The following is a 19067-nucleotide window of genomic DNA, read 5'->3' on the forward strand; positions in this document are numbered from 1 at the left end:
GTGGGTTTTAGTAGGCTTTTATAATGAAAATTGCAGAAGTACATAAAACAGAGAACGTGCATAAAATCTTAGGACTTGCTTATCAATAGTCCAGATTCCCTGGGTTCGTGAACGTCTCTGTGAGAAGGAGAGACAGGAAAGAGTGAGAAGAGCATGTAGTGTAATACCCGCAGCTAAAAACAACTGCGTGAGAACGTATACTCGAATATCACGACATAGTCATTTTCTATATCGCGCAGTGACAAACCAGCGATATATCGCTCAGCCCTAGTACCAACAAAAATGTAGTTTTGTAATTAGATATTAAGAAAAATCAATGTAAAAAGGTTGGATTACTTTAAATGACCTGTAAAAACAATAAACAGAAAGACTACATTGACAACTGCATTTCAGTTCAATTCAATATGTTCACTAGTCTCATGTTTATATTCCTGATAATGTCCAAAGTTCATCAGAAAATATGCAAACATGTCAATAAGTCCAAGGGGAGAAGATAAGTGTTAAACTATTTCCAGTGACGCCAATACAAAACTCCTGTATCGCTTCGGTTTTAATCGGAAAAGTAAGAAAAACACAATACATGGGCAAAAGCTATGAAAAAAGGAATGATCGTTAGACATCATATCTTTTGTGGAAAGGTTCTGATACAATATACACTTAAATAGTACGTTGTTGTTTTTTTTAGAAATGTGGCCATTAATATGTCATGATAACGGCATTTGAATTTGTTATTAGGACTATTAGCTGTTGTTGTTGACGGAAATAACGTTTGTTGCCGTAGGCTCTGAGGTTCTGCGGAATAAGGAAATAAGTTTTGGTTAAAATAAATAAACAAAGTAGTGTAAATATCACACGTTGTCATGTTATTACTACATTACACACATACTGACAGCATGCATGTCACATGTTGATGGAGGTTTTTGGACTATATGCAAAGTAGCGTTGTCTCTTGAAAGCCGTTTTTTAGTATTTAGAACACACAGAAAAGAGAAATACGCTTGTTAGAGATTGTAAAAGATGGGCAAATTTAAAAATATATACTTTAAAGGCCTACTGAAACCCACTACTACCGACCACACAGTCTGATAGTTTATATATCAATGATGAAATATTAACATTGCAACACATGCCAATACGGCCTTTTTAGTTTACTAAATTGCAATTTTAAATTTCCCGCGAAGTGTTCTTTTGAAAACGTTGCGATATGACGACGCGTGCGTTTGACGTCTCGGGTTGTAGCGGACATTATTTTCCAGCCCGATCCGAGCTATAATTAGTCTGCTTTGATCGCATAATTACACAGTATTCTGGAAATCTGTGTTGCTGAATCTTTTGCAATTTGTTCAATTAATAATAGAGAAGTCAAAGTAGAAAGATGGAGGTGGGAAGCTTTTAGCCTTTAGCCACACAAACACACGGTGTTTCCCTAATTAAAATTCCCAAAGGTGAAGCTTTGCTATGGAACAGAGCGGTCAAGCGAACATGGATCCCGACCACTTGTCAACCGGCAGGTTTCGGTGAGAAAATTGTGGTAATAAGTTGGCTCTTACCGTAGTTATGAGCGGAGCCTGCGTCCTCCTGCAGCTGCTGCGGACTATTACCTCCTCCCACCGGAGACACTGGCGGTCACCACACCCCTCTGACTTTCAGGTACCATATAATCTCACTAAAACACTAGTAACACAATAAGCAGATAAGGGATTTTCCAGAATTATCCTAGTAAATGTGTCTAATAACATTGTGCCCTCGCCTTTTTTTTTTTTTTAACTTTTTTTTTTCTAGTTCTTCACTCTCAATATCCTCATCCACGAATCTTTCATCCTCACTTAAATTAATGAGGAAATGTCGCTTTCCCGGTCCGAATCGCTCTAGCTGCTGGTGGCTATGATTATAAACAATGTGAGGATGTGAGGAGCCCTACAACCCGTGACGTCACGCGCACATCGTCTGCTACTTCTGGTACAGGCAAGGCTTTTTTATTAGCGACCAAAAGTTGCGAACTTTATCGTCGATGTTCTCTACTAAATCCTTTCAGCAAAAATATGGCAATATCGCGAAATGATCAAGTATGACACATAGAATGGACCTGCTATCCCCGTTTAAATAAGAAAATCTCATTTCAGTAGGCCTTTAAGAGCATACAAAGTAGGGATGGGCACCGTTTACATTTGAACCGATACCAGAGTACTAGAGTACTCAGCGGTACCAATTTTTTGTGTGTTATAAAATATTATTATTTTTAATAATACAATCTCAAATTTTATTGTAACATTTAAATATAAGATGATTATGATAACTGCAGTCCAGTTGTTATCCATCCATCCATCCATTTTCTACCGCTTGTCCCTTTTGGGGTGGTGGGGGTAGGGGGGGTCGCTGGAACCTATCTCAGCTGCATTCGGGCGGAAGGCGGGGTACACCCTGGACAACTCGCCACCTCATCGCAGGGCCAACACAGATAGACAGACAACTCTTCTTTTATTATCGTCATATTATCGTTAGCAAGAATGACCTTAAGTTGCAATTACAGTTGCAAGTCCAAGGCGTTAGCTGGCAATAGTGTAAAGTTTATAGTCTTTTTTTTTGTTGGGCCATAAAAAGTGTTAATACTGCAAGTATTGTAATTATTATGCACCAGATTTTTGATTGTAATGTGTATCTTAGTTGCAATTTTCATTAACAAATTTAAAGGTGTTGAAATCTAATAAGTAGCATGTCAATAGCAAAGCAAACATATTAGCATACCATACCAACTTTATTTATAAAGCCCTTCAAAAACCACCACAGTTGAAAAACAAAGGGCTGTACACCACAAAGAAATAGAGGCAAAGGAGAGACTAAAAAATAAAACTTAAAGCAGAAGTAAAATACACATTTAAAAAGCAAATACAAATTATCCAAAGAACAATTTGTTAGATAACAAGCAGTTAAAAAAGTTAAAATCAGTTTAAAGTCATATTCTTTGTGTGCAATGTTTGCTGTGTGAATGTTTAATTTCTAAATGCATAAACTTCTGTAGTTTATTGTGTGGATGTATTACCACTAAACCTTCCATTTTATTGATGTGAAATACACAATGGACGTTATGGTTTTGTAATGTTTATTCTGTGTTTGTATGTTTAGTCTTACACACCTAAATGAAGGAAGAAGTGTAAAATTAAAAGAAGGAAAACAATTCAAAAGAAGGAACATCAATCGTAACTCAATGTCGATCAAAGCTTGTTTTAATACACGTAGCACCAAATTAGACCAGTAGAGGGTGATAACGCTACACCTCGGTTTTAATTGTGTTGAGCCACGTTTTTTGTGTGCAATGTTTGCTGTGTGAATGTTTAATTTCTAAATGCGTAAACTTCTGTAGTTTATTTATCACTAAACATTCTATTTTATTTCTGTAAAATACACAATGGACGTTATAGTTTTGTAATGTTTATTCTGTGTTTATATTTTTAGGCTTACACACTTAAATGAAGGAAGACGTGTAAACAAATAAAACTAAGGAAGGAAAAAAATTCAAAAGAAGGAACATCAGTCCTCAACAAAATTTCTGTTTCTTCACGCTGTTAACTACCTGTCTCGCGGCACACGCTGGAATCCACCAGCAAGGGCACAACAAGGAAATCAGTACCGTGCGACGTGTTTACTTTGCAATTATGTTACAAACCCTGTTTCCATATCAGTTCCATCCTCTCTTGTGAAAGACTGAGCATTTTTTGGGAAGCTGTTTTTATACCCAATCATGGCACCCACCTGTTCCCAATTAGCCTGCACACCTGTGGGATGTTCCAAATAAGTGTTTGATTAGCATTCCTCAACTTTATCAGTATTCATTGCCACCTTTCCCAACTCCTTTGTCACGTGTTGCTGGCATCAAATTCTAAAGTTAGTGATTATTTTGCAAAAAAATTTTTTTTTTAGCAGTTTGAACATCAAATATGTTGTTTTTGTAGCATATTCAACTGAATATGGGTTGAAAATTATTTGCAAATCATTGTATTCCGTTTATATTTACATCTTACACAATTTCCCAACTCATATGGAAACGGGGTTTGTAGTCAAATAGCCCCGGTGTTTTCCAGCCCAGGGCCCAACACGGAGTGACTCGGTGAAAGCGTGAGTCATCACTCTCACCGCGTTGCTGAGCGGGTCTGACACGTCTCCCGCGCTGGTGTCGCTGCTGCCACGTGTTGCAGGAGGAAGACGAGCAAAGAAGGACAAGAGAAATGTCTCGTCTCTGCGTGACATCATTCTGTCCTCATGTCTTAGCTCAGGGGTGTCCAAACTTTTTCCACTGAGGGCCCCAGACTGAAAAATCAAAGCAAGCGGGGGCCATTTTCATATTTTTTAGTTTAAAAACCAATACATAATATGTACAAAAAACATACATTTAGGCCTCCACTCAGTTATGATCCCGGGGACCCTTAAAGGGTTTTGGTCAAAAAATATATAAAAAATGTGTCATTATTCATTATTATTATTTTCACTATTATTCAAGTTTTAAATCTCTAGATTAACATTAGGAAAAAAAATGGAAAAAACACAAAATATGCAACATTTTCACCCAATAACTTCTTTAGGTAGAATATTTGAGATTATATAATAATTGGAGCCTTAATTTTGGATTTTGTTTCATTATTATTTTTTGAGCAATGACACTTTAAAACAAATCACACTAAAATAATTGGGGATCCAAAAGTGTCCTACTCATTAAAGTGTTAAAAAATAAATTCTACTTTTTTTTTACTGTTTACTTTTAGCACAATAATCTCGAGATCAATTTTATATATCCGTCAATTTTAAGTCCGGCTTCCTCCCACTTCCAAAGACATGCACCTGGGGATAGGTTGATTGGCAACACTAAATTGGCCCTAGTGTGTGAATGTGAGTGTGAATGTTGTCTGTCTATCTGTGTTGGCCCTGCGATGAGGTGGCGACTTGTCCAGGGTGTACCCTGCCTTCCGCCCGATTGTAGCTGAGATAGGCGCCAGCCCCCCCGCGACCCCAAAAGGGAATAAGCGGTAGAAAATGGATGGATGGATGTTGTTTATGTTTTGTTTGTTTGTTTTAGGCCCTTTTTTAAAAAAACAGCTAAGTTTTTTATATGGCAAAACACAAAATATGCAACATTTCCCCCCAAAAATATCTCAAAGTGGAATATTTGTTGTGACATATTGAAGCCTTGAATAGGTCAATATTTCAAAATGACATTGATTTTGATTCATTATTATTTTTTTAAAGAAAGAAACAGCCTGCATGGCAGCTTTGTGTTATTAAAGCATTGCAACATTTTATTGTTACATTTCACCTGTTTGCTCTTTTTTATCACTTTTTATATTTTTAATTGTTTTCAATTGTATTTTTAAAATGTACCGTGGGGCCGTTAAAAATGACCTGCAGGCCGCAAATGGCCCCCGGGCCGCACTTTGGACACCCATGTCTTAGCTTGTCGCTAGGCAGATTTCCTTTGCGACTTTTCTGTCCCCTGCCCTAAAAAAAAACAGGGAAAGGACAGCGAGTCAGCGGGAAGCTTTTGACAATATTTCAAAATATCAGTTAAACACAATAGATTTGCAAATTGAAGAAATGGTCTTTTTTAATTATGGCGCCATCTGCTGGACGCTAGAAGTGCAGTAACATGTTCTCTAAATAAGGAAGCCAATCCTTCGATCAAAGGGATTAAACTCGCGACCGTGCAGCATGTGCCTTTTGTCAATCACGCAAGGCAGACAGGAAGTGATGTCACTGCGGTCGTCGTCCTGGTCCCAGCAGAACCTCAATGAGACGTTTGGGCCGCGGCTATATTTAACACTGGCAGCCCGGAACCAGAAGCCAGAGACCAAAACACGCCGCATGAGGTCCAAACACTCAAAGCACAAGGCAGTCAGACTTGAAGAAGCTCCCAGCTGCCAGCGTTGCTACGGCGACAGGCCTTGTGGTGTTTGGCTAGTGGTTTTCTTTCCGTGTGGAGGTCCAAGCCTTCATGAGGATTTGGTTTGCACAAAGCCTCCATAGTCTGTAGCACCTCACATTAGCACGTCCTTGGGGCTCGAATCACCCTTTGTGGCTGTATTTTCAGTTTTTGTAACTGAACTTGCGGGTTGAATAGTCCAAATGATGAAAAAGAGAGGACCTAAAAGGGAACCTCGAGGAACACCACTGGTATAACTGAAGACGTTGAACAAATGACGACTGACCGCATCTGAAGTAAAGACGCTACAATACCAGCTTGAATACATGAATCACACTACGGGGGAAAACGTGCAACTGCCAAAAATGTGAGTGCTTAAAAGCCTACTGAAATGAGATTTTCTTATTTAAACGGGGATAGCAGGTCCATTCTATGTGTCATACTTGATCATTTCGCGATATTGCCATATTTTTGCTGGAAGGATTTAGTAGAGAACATCGACGATAAAGTTAGCAACTTTTGGTTGCTAATAAAAAAGCCTTGTCTTTACCGGAAGTAGCAGACGGTGTGCGCGTGATGTCACTGGTTGTAGGGCTCCTCACATCCTCACATTGTTTATAATCATGGCCACCAGCAGCGAGTGCGATTTAGACCAAGAAAGCGACGATTTCCCCATTAATTTGAGCGAGAATGAAAGATTCGTGGATGACGAAAGTTAGAGTGAAACACTAGAAAAAGAAAAAAAAAAGGCGAGGGCAGTGGGAGCGATTCAGATGTTATTAGCATTTAAGTCTCACCTTAAAACTCATTTGTATACTCTAGCCTTTAAATAGACTCCCTTTTTAGACCAGTTGATCTGCCGTTTCTTTTCTTTTTCTTCTATGTCCCACTCTCCTTTGTGGAGGGAGTCCGGTCCGATCCGGTGGCCATGTACTGCTCGCCTGTGTATCGGCTGGGGACATCTCTGCGCTGCTGATCAGCCTCCGCTTGGGATGGTTTCCTGCTGGCTCCGCTGTGAACGGGACTCTCGCTGCTGTGTTGGATCCGCTTTGGACTGGACTCTCGCGACTGTGTTGAATCCATTATGGATTGATCTTTCACAGTATCATGTTCTCATATGTTCTCATAGTCATCAGTATCATCAGTATCACAGTATCATGTTCTCATAGTCATCATTGTCACCGACGTCCCACTGGGTCATTATTGTCACCGACGTCCCACTGGGTGTGAGTTTTCCTTGCCCTTATGTGGGCCTACCGAGGATGTCGTAGTGGTTTGTGCAGCCCTTTGAGACACTAGTGATTTAGGGCTATATAAGTAAACATTGATTGATTGATTGATTGATTAATCCAACTTCTTTTATTGACTTTTTCACATACACAGAAAAAAAGTGCAAGTCGAAACAGTACAATTTTAAAGTCAGTGAATTCTTCACACCCTTACCCCTTAAACCACCCCACTCAGGTCGAACCAACCAGGGACACATGGCACAAACAAGTAAGACGACAAAGACACACACATCAAACATACACCCATACAAGATCAAAGACAGAAAGAGACTAAAAGGAGAGAGAAAGGGAGAAAAAAAATAAATAAATAATAATAATACTAAATAAGAGGGAGATTATTCCTCATCTGCGTCTGGACATAAGTCAAGAGAGTTGACATACAGTAAGAAGGGACTCCATGAACTTTCAAACACTTGAGCAGAGCCATTTAGTGAGAACCTAAGTTTTTCCAATGTTAAATGGTAAAGAGACTCTTTAATCCAACGGCCGTGTGATGGGGGGTGAGCCAGCTTCCAATTGAACAAGTCGCCTGGCCAGCAAGGTCGTAAAAGCCACAGCACGTTTTAGTGGTACAGGGCACGTGTTATCAGGGCATATGCCGAAAATGGCTGATAATGGGTTGGAGGGAAAGTCTTGACCGTATGCTTTTCCGATAGTGTCAAAAATGTGATTCAGATGTTATTAGACACATTTACTAGGATAATTCTGGAAAATCCCTTATCTGCTTATTGGGTTACTAGTGTTTTAGTGAGATAATAAAGTCATACCTGAAAGTCGGAAGGGTGTGGTGACCGCCAGTGTCTCTGATGGAAGCCATGGAGGGGCCAAGAAAGTCGCAGCTGCCTCTTGGACAGCTGCAGGAGGACGCAAGCTCCGCTCATGTCTCCGGTAAGAGCCGACTTATTACCACATTTTTCTCACCGAAAACTGCCGGTCGGGATCCATGTTCGCTTGACCACTTTGTTCCATATTAAAGCTTCACTTTCGGGAATTTTAAACAAGGAATCACTGTGTGTTTGTGTGGCTAAAGGCTAAAAGCTTCCTACCTCCATCTTTCTACTTTGTAGTCTCCATTATTAATTGAACAAATTGCAAAAGAGTCAGCAACACAGATGTCCAGAATACTGTGGAATTATGCGATTAAGCAGCTGCCTCTTTGACAGGTGCAGTAGGACGCAAGCTCCGCTCATGTCTCCGGTAAGAGCCGACTTATTACCACATTTTTCTCACCGAAAACTGCCGGTCGGGATTCATGTTCGCTTGGCCACTTTGTTCCATATTAAAGCTTCACTTTCGGGAATTTTAAACACGGAAACACCGGCTGTGTTTGTGTTGCTAAAGGCTAAAAGCTTCCCAACTCCATCTTTCTACTTTGACGTCTCCATTATTCATTGAACAAATTGCAAAAGATTCAGCAACACAGATATCCAGAATACTGTGTAATTATGCGATTAAAGCAGACTACTTATAGCTTGGACCGGGCTGGAAAAAAATGTCCGCTACAACTCACCTTAATCATACACGTCACTTCGCGGGAAATTTAAAATTGCAATTTAGTAAACTAAAAAGGCCGTATTGGCATGTGTTGCAATGTTAATATTTCATCATTGATATATAAACTATCAGGCTGCGTGGTGGGTAGTAGTGGGTTTCAGTAGGCCTTTAACGTTTTTTGCTGGTGGTGTGCCCCCGGGATTTTTTTGGAAAAAAACGCGCCTTGCCTCAAAAAAGGTTGAAAAACACTGCTCTGCAGGAAGGCGACAGATGGAGTCAAATTCAAAGTAAAAGCCCTTTAAGAATGAATATTGACCTGCCGGGATCCACTTTCACTGCCAATTAATAGGCATTGATTTTTTATTTTTATTGATCAACCGGATGGGCGCCTCAGTGCACACATGATATAAGAGATGTGTCCAGTGTGCTTAAAGGCCTACTGAAACCCACTACTACCGACCACACAGTCTGATAGTTTATATATCAATGATGAAATATTAACATTGCAACACATGCCAATACGGCCTTTTTAGTTTACTAAATTGCAATTTTAAATTTCCCGCGAAGTGTCATGTTGAAAACGTTGTGGTATGATGACGCGTGCGTTTGACGTCACCGGTTGCAGCGGACATTATTTTCCAGCCCGATCCAAGCTATAAGTAGTCTGCTTTAATCGCATAATTACACAGTATTCTGGAAATCTGTGTTGCTGAATCTTTTGCAATTTGTTCAATTAATAATAGAGAAGTCAAAGTAGAAAGATGGAGGTGGGAAGCTTTTAGCCTTTAGCCACACAAACATACAGTGTTTCCCTAATTAAAATTCCCAAAGGTGAAGCTTTGCTATGGAACAGAGCGGTCAAGCGAACATGGATCCCGACCACATGTCAACCGGCAGGTTTTGGTGAGACAATTGTGGTAATAAGTCGGTTCTTACCGTAGTTATGAGCATAGCTTGCGTCCTCCTGCAGCTGCGGACTATTACCTCCTCCCACCGGAGACACTGGCGGTCACCACACCCGTGGCCACACCCCTCCGACTTTCAGGTACCATATAATTTCACTAAAACACTAGTAACACAATAAGCAGATAAGGGATTTTCCAGAATTATCCTAGTAAATGTGTCTAATAAGCTCTGAATCGCTCACACTGCCCTCGTCTTTTTTTTTCTTTTCTTTTTCTAGTCTTTCACTCTGACTATCCTCATCCACAAATCTTTCATCCTCGCTCAAATTAATAGGGAAATTGTCGCTTTCTCGGTCCTAATCGCTCTAGCTGCTGGTGGTTATGATTGTAAACAATGTGATGATGTGAGTAGCTCCACAACCAGTGACGTCACATAGAATGGACCTGCTATCCCCGTTTGAATAAGAAAATCTAATTTCAGTAGGCCTTTAAGTTGTTCCTAGTGGAGTGTCCGCTGACTTCACAGAGTTGAGCGAAAACTCAATGTCAGACGATGAAAGACTAAAATCTTTTTTTCCTCGTCTTCCTGTCCTTAAAAATAGAACATGTTCTTAAGTCCTAATGTGAACGCAGTATTCAATCTGTACTTTCACAAAACCCAACAATAGAAGGACTTTAAAGAAGGCTGAGGTCGCTCAAAATATCTGAGTTCTCCTGAGTGATCAGTGTCATGTGACCTTTTTCTTCCTCCTCTCCACGCTATCACCGCTGAACTTTTCAACTTCTATGCGTACATGATGTCTCCTCCTTAAACCTATTTGTCTCTTTTGGCTCTCTGTCTGCACCATCATTAACGCATTTGTTGCATTTTGACTTTCACAAAGGCTACCCTTGTGTGAGTGCCCCACCACATTCAGCTACTTTGTGTGAGGGGCAGTGCCCCACCACATCCAGCTACTTTGTGTGAGGGGCAGCACCCCACCACATCCATCTACCCTGTGTGAGGGGCAATGCCCCACCAAATTCAGCTACCCTGTGTGAGGGGCAGTGCCCCACCACGTTCAGCTACTTTGTGTGAGGGGCAGCACCCCACCACATCCATCTACCCTGTGTGAGGGGCAGTGCCTCACCAAATTCAGCTACCCTGTGTGAGGGGCAGTGCCCCACCACGTTCAGCTTCCTTGTGTGAGGGTCAGTGCCCCACCACATCCAGCTATGTTGTGTGAGGGGGCAGTGCCCCACCATCATCAGCTACCCTGTGTGAGGGTCAGTGCCCCACCACATCCAGCTATGTTTTGTGAGGGGTAGTGCCCCACCATATTCAGCTACCCTGTGTGAGGGGCGGTGCCTCATCACATCCATCTACCCTGTGTGAGGGGCAGTGCCCCACCACATCCATCTACCCTGTGTGAGGGGCAGTGCCTCACCACATCCATCTACCCTGTGTGAGGGGCAGTTCCCCACCACATCCATCTACCCTGTGTGAGGGGCGGTGCCTCATCACATCCATCTACCCTGTGTGAGGGGCAGTGCCCCACCACATCCATCTACCCTGTGTGAGGGGCAGTGCTCCACCACATCCATCTACTCTGTGTGGGGGGCAGTGCCCCAACACATCCATCTACCCTGTGTGAGGGGAAGTGCCCCACCACATCCAGCTTCCTTGTGTGAGGGGCAGTGCCCCACCACATCCAGCTTCCTTGTGTGAGGGGCAGTGCCCCACCACATCCATCTACCCTGTGTGAGGGGCAGTGCCCCACCACATCCATCTACCCTGTGTGAGGGGCAGTGCCCCACCACATCCATCTACCCTGTGTGAGGGGCAGTGCCCCACCACATCCATCTACCCTGTGTGAGGGGCAGTGCCCCACCACATCCATCTACCCTGTGTGAGGGGCAGTGCCCCACCACATCCAGCTTCCTTGTGTGATGGGCAGTGCCCCACCACATCCATCTACCCTGTGTGAGGGGCAGTGCTCCACCACATCCATCTACTCTGTGTGAGGGGAAGTGCCCCACCACATCCATCTACCCTGTGTGAGGGGCAGTGCCCCACCACATCCATCTACCCTGTGTGAGGGGCAGTGCCCCACCACATCCATCTACCCTGTGTGAGGGGCAGTGCCCCACCACATCCAGCTTCCTTGTGTGATGGGCAGTGCCCCAACACATCCATCTACCCTGTGTGAGGGGAGGTGCCCCACCACATCCAGCTTCCTTGTGTGAGGGGCAGTGCCCCACCACATCCAGCTTCCTTGTGTGAGGGGCAGTGCCCCACCACATCCAGCTTCCTTGTGTGAGGGGCAGTGCCCCACCACATCCATCTACCCTGTGTGAGGGGCAGTGCCCCACCACATCCATCTACCCTGTGTGAGGGGCAGTGCCCCACCACATCCATCTACCCTGTGTGAGGGGCTGTGCCCCACCACATCCAGCTATGTTTTGTGAGGGGTAGTGCCCCACCATATTCAGCTACCCTGTGTGAGGGGCGGTGCCTCATCACATCCATCTACCCTGTGTGAGGGGCAGTGCCCCACCACATCCATCTACCCTGTGTGAGGGGCAGTGCCTCACCACATCCATCTACCCTGTGTGAGGGGCAGTGCCCCACCACATCCATCTACCCTGTGTGAGGGGCGGTGCCTCATCACATCCATCTACCCTGTGTGAGGGGCAGTGCCCCACCACATCCATCTACCCTGTGTGAGGGGCAGTGCCTCACCACATCCATCTACCCTGTGTGAGGGGCAGTGCTCCACCACATCCATCTACTCTGTGTGGGGGGCAGTGCCCCAACACATCCATCTACCCTGTGTGAGGGGAAGTGCCCCACCACATCCAGCTTCCTTGTGTGAGGGGCAGTGCCCCACCACATCCAGCTTCCTTGTGTGAGGGGCAGTGCCCCACCACATCCAGCTTCCTTGTGTGAGGGGCAGTGCCCCACCACATCCATCTACCCTGTGTGAGGGGCAGTGCCCCACCACATCCATCTACCCTGTGTGAGGGGCAGTGCCCCACCACATCCATCTACCCTGTGTGAGGGGCAGTGCCCCACCACATCCATCTACCCTGTGTGAGGGGCAGTGCCCCACCACATCCAGCTTCCTTGTGTGATGGGCAGTGCCCCACCACATCCATCTACCCTGTGTGAGGGGCAGTGCTCCACCACATCCGTCTACTCTGTGTGAGGGGAAGTGCCCCACCACATCCAGCTTCCTTGTGTGAGGGGCAGTGCCCCACCACATCCAGCTTCCTTGTGTGAGGGGCAGTGCCCCACCACATCCAGCTTCCTTGTGTGAGGGGCAGTGCCCCACCACATCCATCTACCCTGTGTGAGGGGCAGTGCCCCACCACATCCATCTACCCTGTGTGAGGGGCAGTGCCCCACCACATCCATCTACCCTGTGTGAGGGGCAGTGCCCCACCACATCCATCTACCCTGTGTGAGGGGCAGTGCCCCACCACATCCAGCTTCCTTGTGTGATGGGCAGTGCCCCACCACATCCATCTACCCTGTGTGAGGGGCGGTGCCCACCAGGTTCATTTTCCTTGTGTGAGGGGCAGTGCCCCACCAATTTCAGCTATCCTGTGTGAGGGGCAGTGCCCCACCACATCCATCTACCCTGTGTGAGGGGAAGTTCCCCACCACGCTCAGCTACCCTGTGTGAGGGGCAGTGCCCCACCACGTTCAGCTTCCTTGTGTGAGGGTCAGTGCCCCACCACATCCAGCTATGTTGTGTGAGGGGGTAGTGCCCCACCATTATCAGCTACCCTGCGTGATGGGGCATTGCCCCACCATATTCAGCTACCCTGTGTGAGGGTCAGTGCCCCACCACATCCAGCTATGTTTTGCGAGGGGCAGTGCCCCACCATATTCAGCTACCCTGTGGGAAGGGCAGTGCCCCATCACATCCAGCTTCCTTGTGTCAGGGGCAGTGCCTTATCACGTCCAGCTACCTTGTGTGAGGGGCATTGCCTCACCACGTCCAGCTACCTTGTGTGAGGGGCATTGCCTCACCACATCCATCTACCCTGTGTGAGGGGCAATGCCCCACCAAATTCAGGTACCCTGTGTGAGGGGCAATGCCCCACCAAATTCAGGTACCCTGTGTGAGGGGCAGTGCGCCACCACATTCAGCTTCCTTGTGTGAGGGTCAGTGCTCCACCACATCCAGCTACGTTGTGTGAGGGGCAGTGCCCCACCACGTTCAGCTTCCTTGTGTGAGGGTCATTGCCCCACCACATCCAGCTATGTTGTGTGAGGGGGCAGTGCCCCACCATCATTAGCTACCCTGTGTGATGGGGCATTGCCCCACCATATTCAGCTACCCTGTGTGAGGGTCAGTGCCCCACCACACCCAGCTATGTTTTGTGAAGGGCAGTGCCCCACCATATTCAGCTACCCTGTGTGAGGGGCAGTGCTCCATCACATCCAGCTTCCTTGGGTCAGGGGCAGTGCCCTATCATGTCCAGCTACCTTGTGTGAGGGGTATTGCCCCACCAAGTTCAGCCAACCTGTGTGAGGGGCAGTGCCCCACCACATCCAGCTTCCTTGTGTGAGGGGCAGTGCCCACCACGTTCAGCTTCTTTATGTGAGGTTCAGTGCCCCACCATATCCAGCTATGTTGTGTGAGGGGGCAGTGCTCCACCATATTCAGCTACCATGTGTGAGGGGCAGTTCCCCATCACATCCAGCTTCCTTGTGTCAGGGACAGTGCCCTATCACGTCCAGCTACCTTGTGTGGGGGGCATTGCCCCACCAATTTCAGCTACCCTGTGTGAGGGGCAGTGCCCCACCACATCCATCTACCCTGTGTGAGGGGCAGTGCCTCACCAAATTCAGCTACCCTGTGTGAGGGGCAGTGCCCCACCACGTTCAGCTTCCTTGTGTGAGGGTCAGTGCCCCACCACATCCAGCTATGTTGTGTGAGGGGGCAGTGCCCCACCATCATCAGCTACCCTGTGTGAGGGTCAGTGCCCCACCACATCCAGCTATGTTTTGTGAGGGGTAGTGCCCCACCATATTCAGCTACCCTGTGTGAGGGGCGGTGCCTCATCACATCCATCTACCCTGTGTGAGGGGCAGTGCCCCACCACATCCATCTACCCTGTGTGAGGGGCAGTGCCTCACCACATCCCTCTACCCTGTGTGAGGGGCAGTGCCCCACCACATCCATCTACCCTGTGTGAGGGGCGGTGCCTCATCACATCCATCTACCCTGTGTGAGGGGCAGTGCCCCACCACATCCATCTACCCTGTGTGAGGGGCAGTGCTCCACCACATCCATCTACTCTGTGTGGGGGGCAGTGCCCCAACACATCCATCTACCCTGTGTGAGGGGAAGTGCCCCACCACATCCAGCTTCCTTGTGTGAGGGGCAGTGCCCCACCACATCCAGCTTCCTTGTGTGAGGGGCAGTGCCCCACCACATCCATCTACCCTGTGTGAGGGGCAGTGCCCCACCACATCCATCTACCCTGTGTGAGGGGCAGTGCCCCACCACATCCATCTACCCTGTGTGAGGGGCAGTGCCCCACCACATCCATCTACCCTGTGTGAGGGGCAGTGCCCCACCACATCCATCTACCCTGTGTGAGGGGCAGTGCCCCACCACATCCAGCTTCCTTGTGTGATGGGCAGTGCCCCACCACATCCATCTACCCTGTGTGAGGGGCAGTGCTCCACCACATCCATCTACTCTGTGTGAGGGGAAGCGCCCCACCACATCCATCTACCCTGTGTGAGGGGCAGTGCCCCACCACATCCATCTACCCTGTGTGAGGGGCAGTGCCCCACCACATCCATCTACCCTGTGTGAGGGGCAGTGCCCCACCACATCCAGCTTCCTTGTGTGATGGGCAGTGCCCCAACACATCCATCTACCCTGTGTGAGGGGAAGTGCCCCACCACATCCAGCTTCCTTGTGTGAGGGGCAGTGCCCCACCACATCCAGCTTCCTTGTGTGAGGGGCAGTGCCCCACCACATCCAGCTTCCTTGTGTGAGGGGCAGTGCCCCACCACATCCATCTACCCTGTGTGAGGGGCAGTGCCCCACCACATCCATCTACCCTGTGTGAGGGGCAGTGCCCCACCACATCCATCTACCCTGTGTGAGGGGCAGTGCCCCACCACATCCAGCTATGTTTTGTGAGGGGTAGTGCCCCACCATATTCAGCTACCCTGTGTGAGGGGCGGTGCCTCATCACATCCATCTACCCTGTGTGAGGGGCAGTGCCCCACCACATCCATCTACCCTGTGTGAGGGGCAGTGCCTCACCACATCCATCTACCCTGTGTGAGGGGCAGTGCCCCACCACATCCATCTACCCTGTGTGAGGGGCGGTGCCTCATCACATCCATCTACCCTGTGTGAGGGGCAGTGCCCCACCACATCCATCTACCCTGTGTGAGGGGCAGTGCCTCACCACATCCATCTACCCTGTGTGAGGGGCAGTGCTCCACCACATCCATCTACTCTGTGTGGGGGGCAGTGCCCCAACACATCCATCTACCCTGTGTGAGGGGAAGTGCCCCACCACATCCAGCTTCCTTGTGTGAGGGGCAGTGCCCCACCACATCCAGCTTCCTTGTGTGAGGGGCAGTGCCCCACCACATCCAGCTTCCTTGTGTGAGGGGCAGTGCCCCACCACATCCATCTACCCTGTGTGAGGGGCAGTGCCCCACCACATCCATCTACCCTGTGTGAGGGGCAGTGCCCCACCACATCCATCTACCCTGTGTGAGGGGCAGTGCCCCACCACATCCATCTACCCTGTGTGAGGGGCAGTGCCCCACCACATCCAGCTTCCTTGTGTGATGGGCAGTGCCCCACCACATCCATCTACCCTGTGTGAGGGGCAGTGCTCCACCACATCCGTCTACTCTGTGTGAGGGGAAGTGCCCCACCACATCCAGCTTCCTTGTGTGAGGGGCAGTGCCCCACCACATCCAGCTTCCTTGTGTGAGGGGCAGTGCCCCACCACATCCAGCTTCCTTGTGTGAGGGGCAGTGCCCCACCACATCCATCTACCCTGTGTGAGGGGCAGTGCCCCACCACATCCATCTACCCTGTGTGAGGGGCAGTGCCCCACCACATCCATCTACCCTGTGTGAGGGGCAGTGCCCCACCACATCCATCTACCCTGTGTGAGGGGCAGTGCCCCACCACATCCAGCTTCCTTGTGTGATGGGCAGTGCCCCACCACATCCATCTACCCTGTGTGAGGGGCGGTGCCCACCAGGTTCATTTTCCTTGTGTGAGGGGCAGTGCCCCACCAATTTCAGCTATCCTGTGTGAGGGGCAGTGCCCCACCACATCCATCTACCCTGTGTGAGGGGAAGTTCCCCACCACGTTCAGCTACCCTGTGTGAGGGGCAGTGCCCCACCACGTTCAGCTTCCTTGTGTGAGGGTCAGTGCCCCACCACATCCAGCTATGTTGTGTGAGGGGGCAGTGCCCCACCATTATCAGCTACCCTGCGTGATGGGGCATTGCCCCACCATATTCAGCTACCCTGTGTGAGGGTCAGTGCCCCACCACATCCAGCTATGTTTTGCGAGGGGCAGTGCCCCACCATATTCAGCTACCCTGTGGGAAGGGCAGTGCCCCATCACATCCAGCTTCCTTGTGTCAGGGGCAGTGCCTTATCACGTCCAGCTACCTTGTGTGAGGGGCATTGCCTCACCACGTCCAGCTACCTTGTGTGAGGGGCATTGCCTCACCACATCCATCTACCCTGTGTGAGGGGCAATGCCCCACCAAATTCAGGTACCCTGTGTGAGGGGCAATGCCCCACCAAATTCAGGTACCCTGTGTGAGGGGCAGTGCGCCACCACATTCAGCTTCCTTGTGTGAGGGTCAGTGCTCCACCACATCCAGCTACGTTGTGTGAGGGGCAGTGCCCCACCACGTTCAGCTTCCTTGTGTGAGGGTCATTGCCCCACCACATCCAGCTATGTTGTGTGAGGGGGCAGTGCCCCACCATCATTAGCTACCCTGTGTGATGGGGCATTGCCCCACCATATTCAGCTACCCTGTGTGAGGGTCAGTGCCCCACCACACCCAGCTATGTTTTGTGAAGGGCAGTGCCCCACCATATTCAGCTACCCTGTGTGAGGGGCAGTGCTCCATCACATCCAGCTTCCTTGGGTCAGGGGCAGTGCCCTATCATGTCCAGCTACCTTGTGTGAGGGGTATTGCCCCACCAAGTTCAGCCAACCTGTGTGAGGGGCAGTGCCCCACCACATCCAGCTTCCTTGTGTGAGGGGCAGTGCCCACCACGTTCAGCTTCTTTATGTGAGGTTCAGTGCCCCACCATATCCAGCTATGTTGTGTGAGGGGGCAGTGCTCCACCATATTCAGCTACCATGTGTGAGGGGCAGTTCCCCATCACATCCAGCTTCCTTGTGTCAGGGACAGTGCCCTATCACGTCCAGCTACCTTGTGTGGGGGGCATTGCCCCACCAATTTCAGCTACCCTGTGTGAGGGGCAGTGCCCCACCACATCCATCTACCCTGTGTGAGGGACAGTGCCCCACTACATCCATCTACCCTGTGTGAGGGGCAGTGCCCCACCACATCCAGCTTCCTTGTGTGAGGGGCAGTGCCCCACCACGCCCAGCTATGTTGTGTGAGGGGCATTGCCTCACCACGTCCAGCTATGTTGTGTGAGGGGCAGTGCCCCACCACGTCTATCTCCCTTTTGTGATGGGTGATGCCCCACCAAATCAGCAGATGGCACTGGTGGTAAAACAAAACAAAGCTTGTTTTTAATAGTGGTAAATCAATTGCAAAATGAAAAAGTGTAAAATGTGAAGGACGGTGTGGCGCAGTGGGAGAGTAGCCGTGCGCAACCCGAGGGTCCCTGGTTCAATCCCCACCTAGTACCAACCTCGTCATGTCCGTTGTGTCCTGAGCAAGACACTTCACCCTTGCTCCTGATGGGTGCTGGTTAGCGCCTTGCATGGCAGCTCCCGCCATCAGTGTGTGAATGTGTGTGTGAATGGGTAAATGTGGAAGTAGTGTCAAAGCGCTTTGAGTAGCTTGAAGGTAGAAAAGCGCTATACAAGTACAACCCATTTATCATTTATCTATTTAAGTTTATGAGTGTGTGTTTGTTTCCTGCTGAATCTCCCAGTCCGTTCTTCACAGTTTGAGGCAACACAGCCTGGTGCACCAAATTGGAAACACAACATATTTCCGAATTCCGGCAACAAGAAGTGATTTTCCAGCCAATCATGTTCTGCGTTAGCAACCAAGAGTCTTTATCATAGGAGGCAACGGAATGGTAGTAGCCTAACACATCCGGCAGAGGGGGCTGATAACGGACATATCAAATTTTACTGATTCGGAATTAATTTGTACCCCTAAGCTTGTCTCCAAATCATTATGGTGGTGTTTTTTGTGGTAGTTTACCTACTAGTGTGTCCGTGTGTGTGTGTGTGTGTGTGTGTGCCACCTCTCCCTGTCCT

The 19067-nt window shown here is 48.3% G+C and overlaps 1 protein-coding gene across 9 annotated transcripts in view; it reads left to right on the forward strand.

Moving 5' to 3' along the window:
- Window positions 1-19067, forward strand: part of macf1a (microtubule actin crosslinking factor 1a) — a 441796-nt gene that overhangs the window by 4289 nt on the left and 418440 nt on the right. The window lies entirely within an intron of this gene.

The sequence above is a fragment of the Nerophis ophidion genome, linkage group LG04, assembly GCF_033978795.1.
Source record: "Nerophis ophidion isolate RoL-2023_Sa linkage group LG04, RoL_Noph_v1.0, whole genome shotgun sequence".
NCBI lineage: Eukaryota > Metazoa > Chordata > Actinopteri > Syngnathiformes > Syngnathidae > Nerophis > Nerophis ophidion.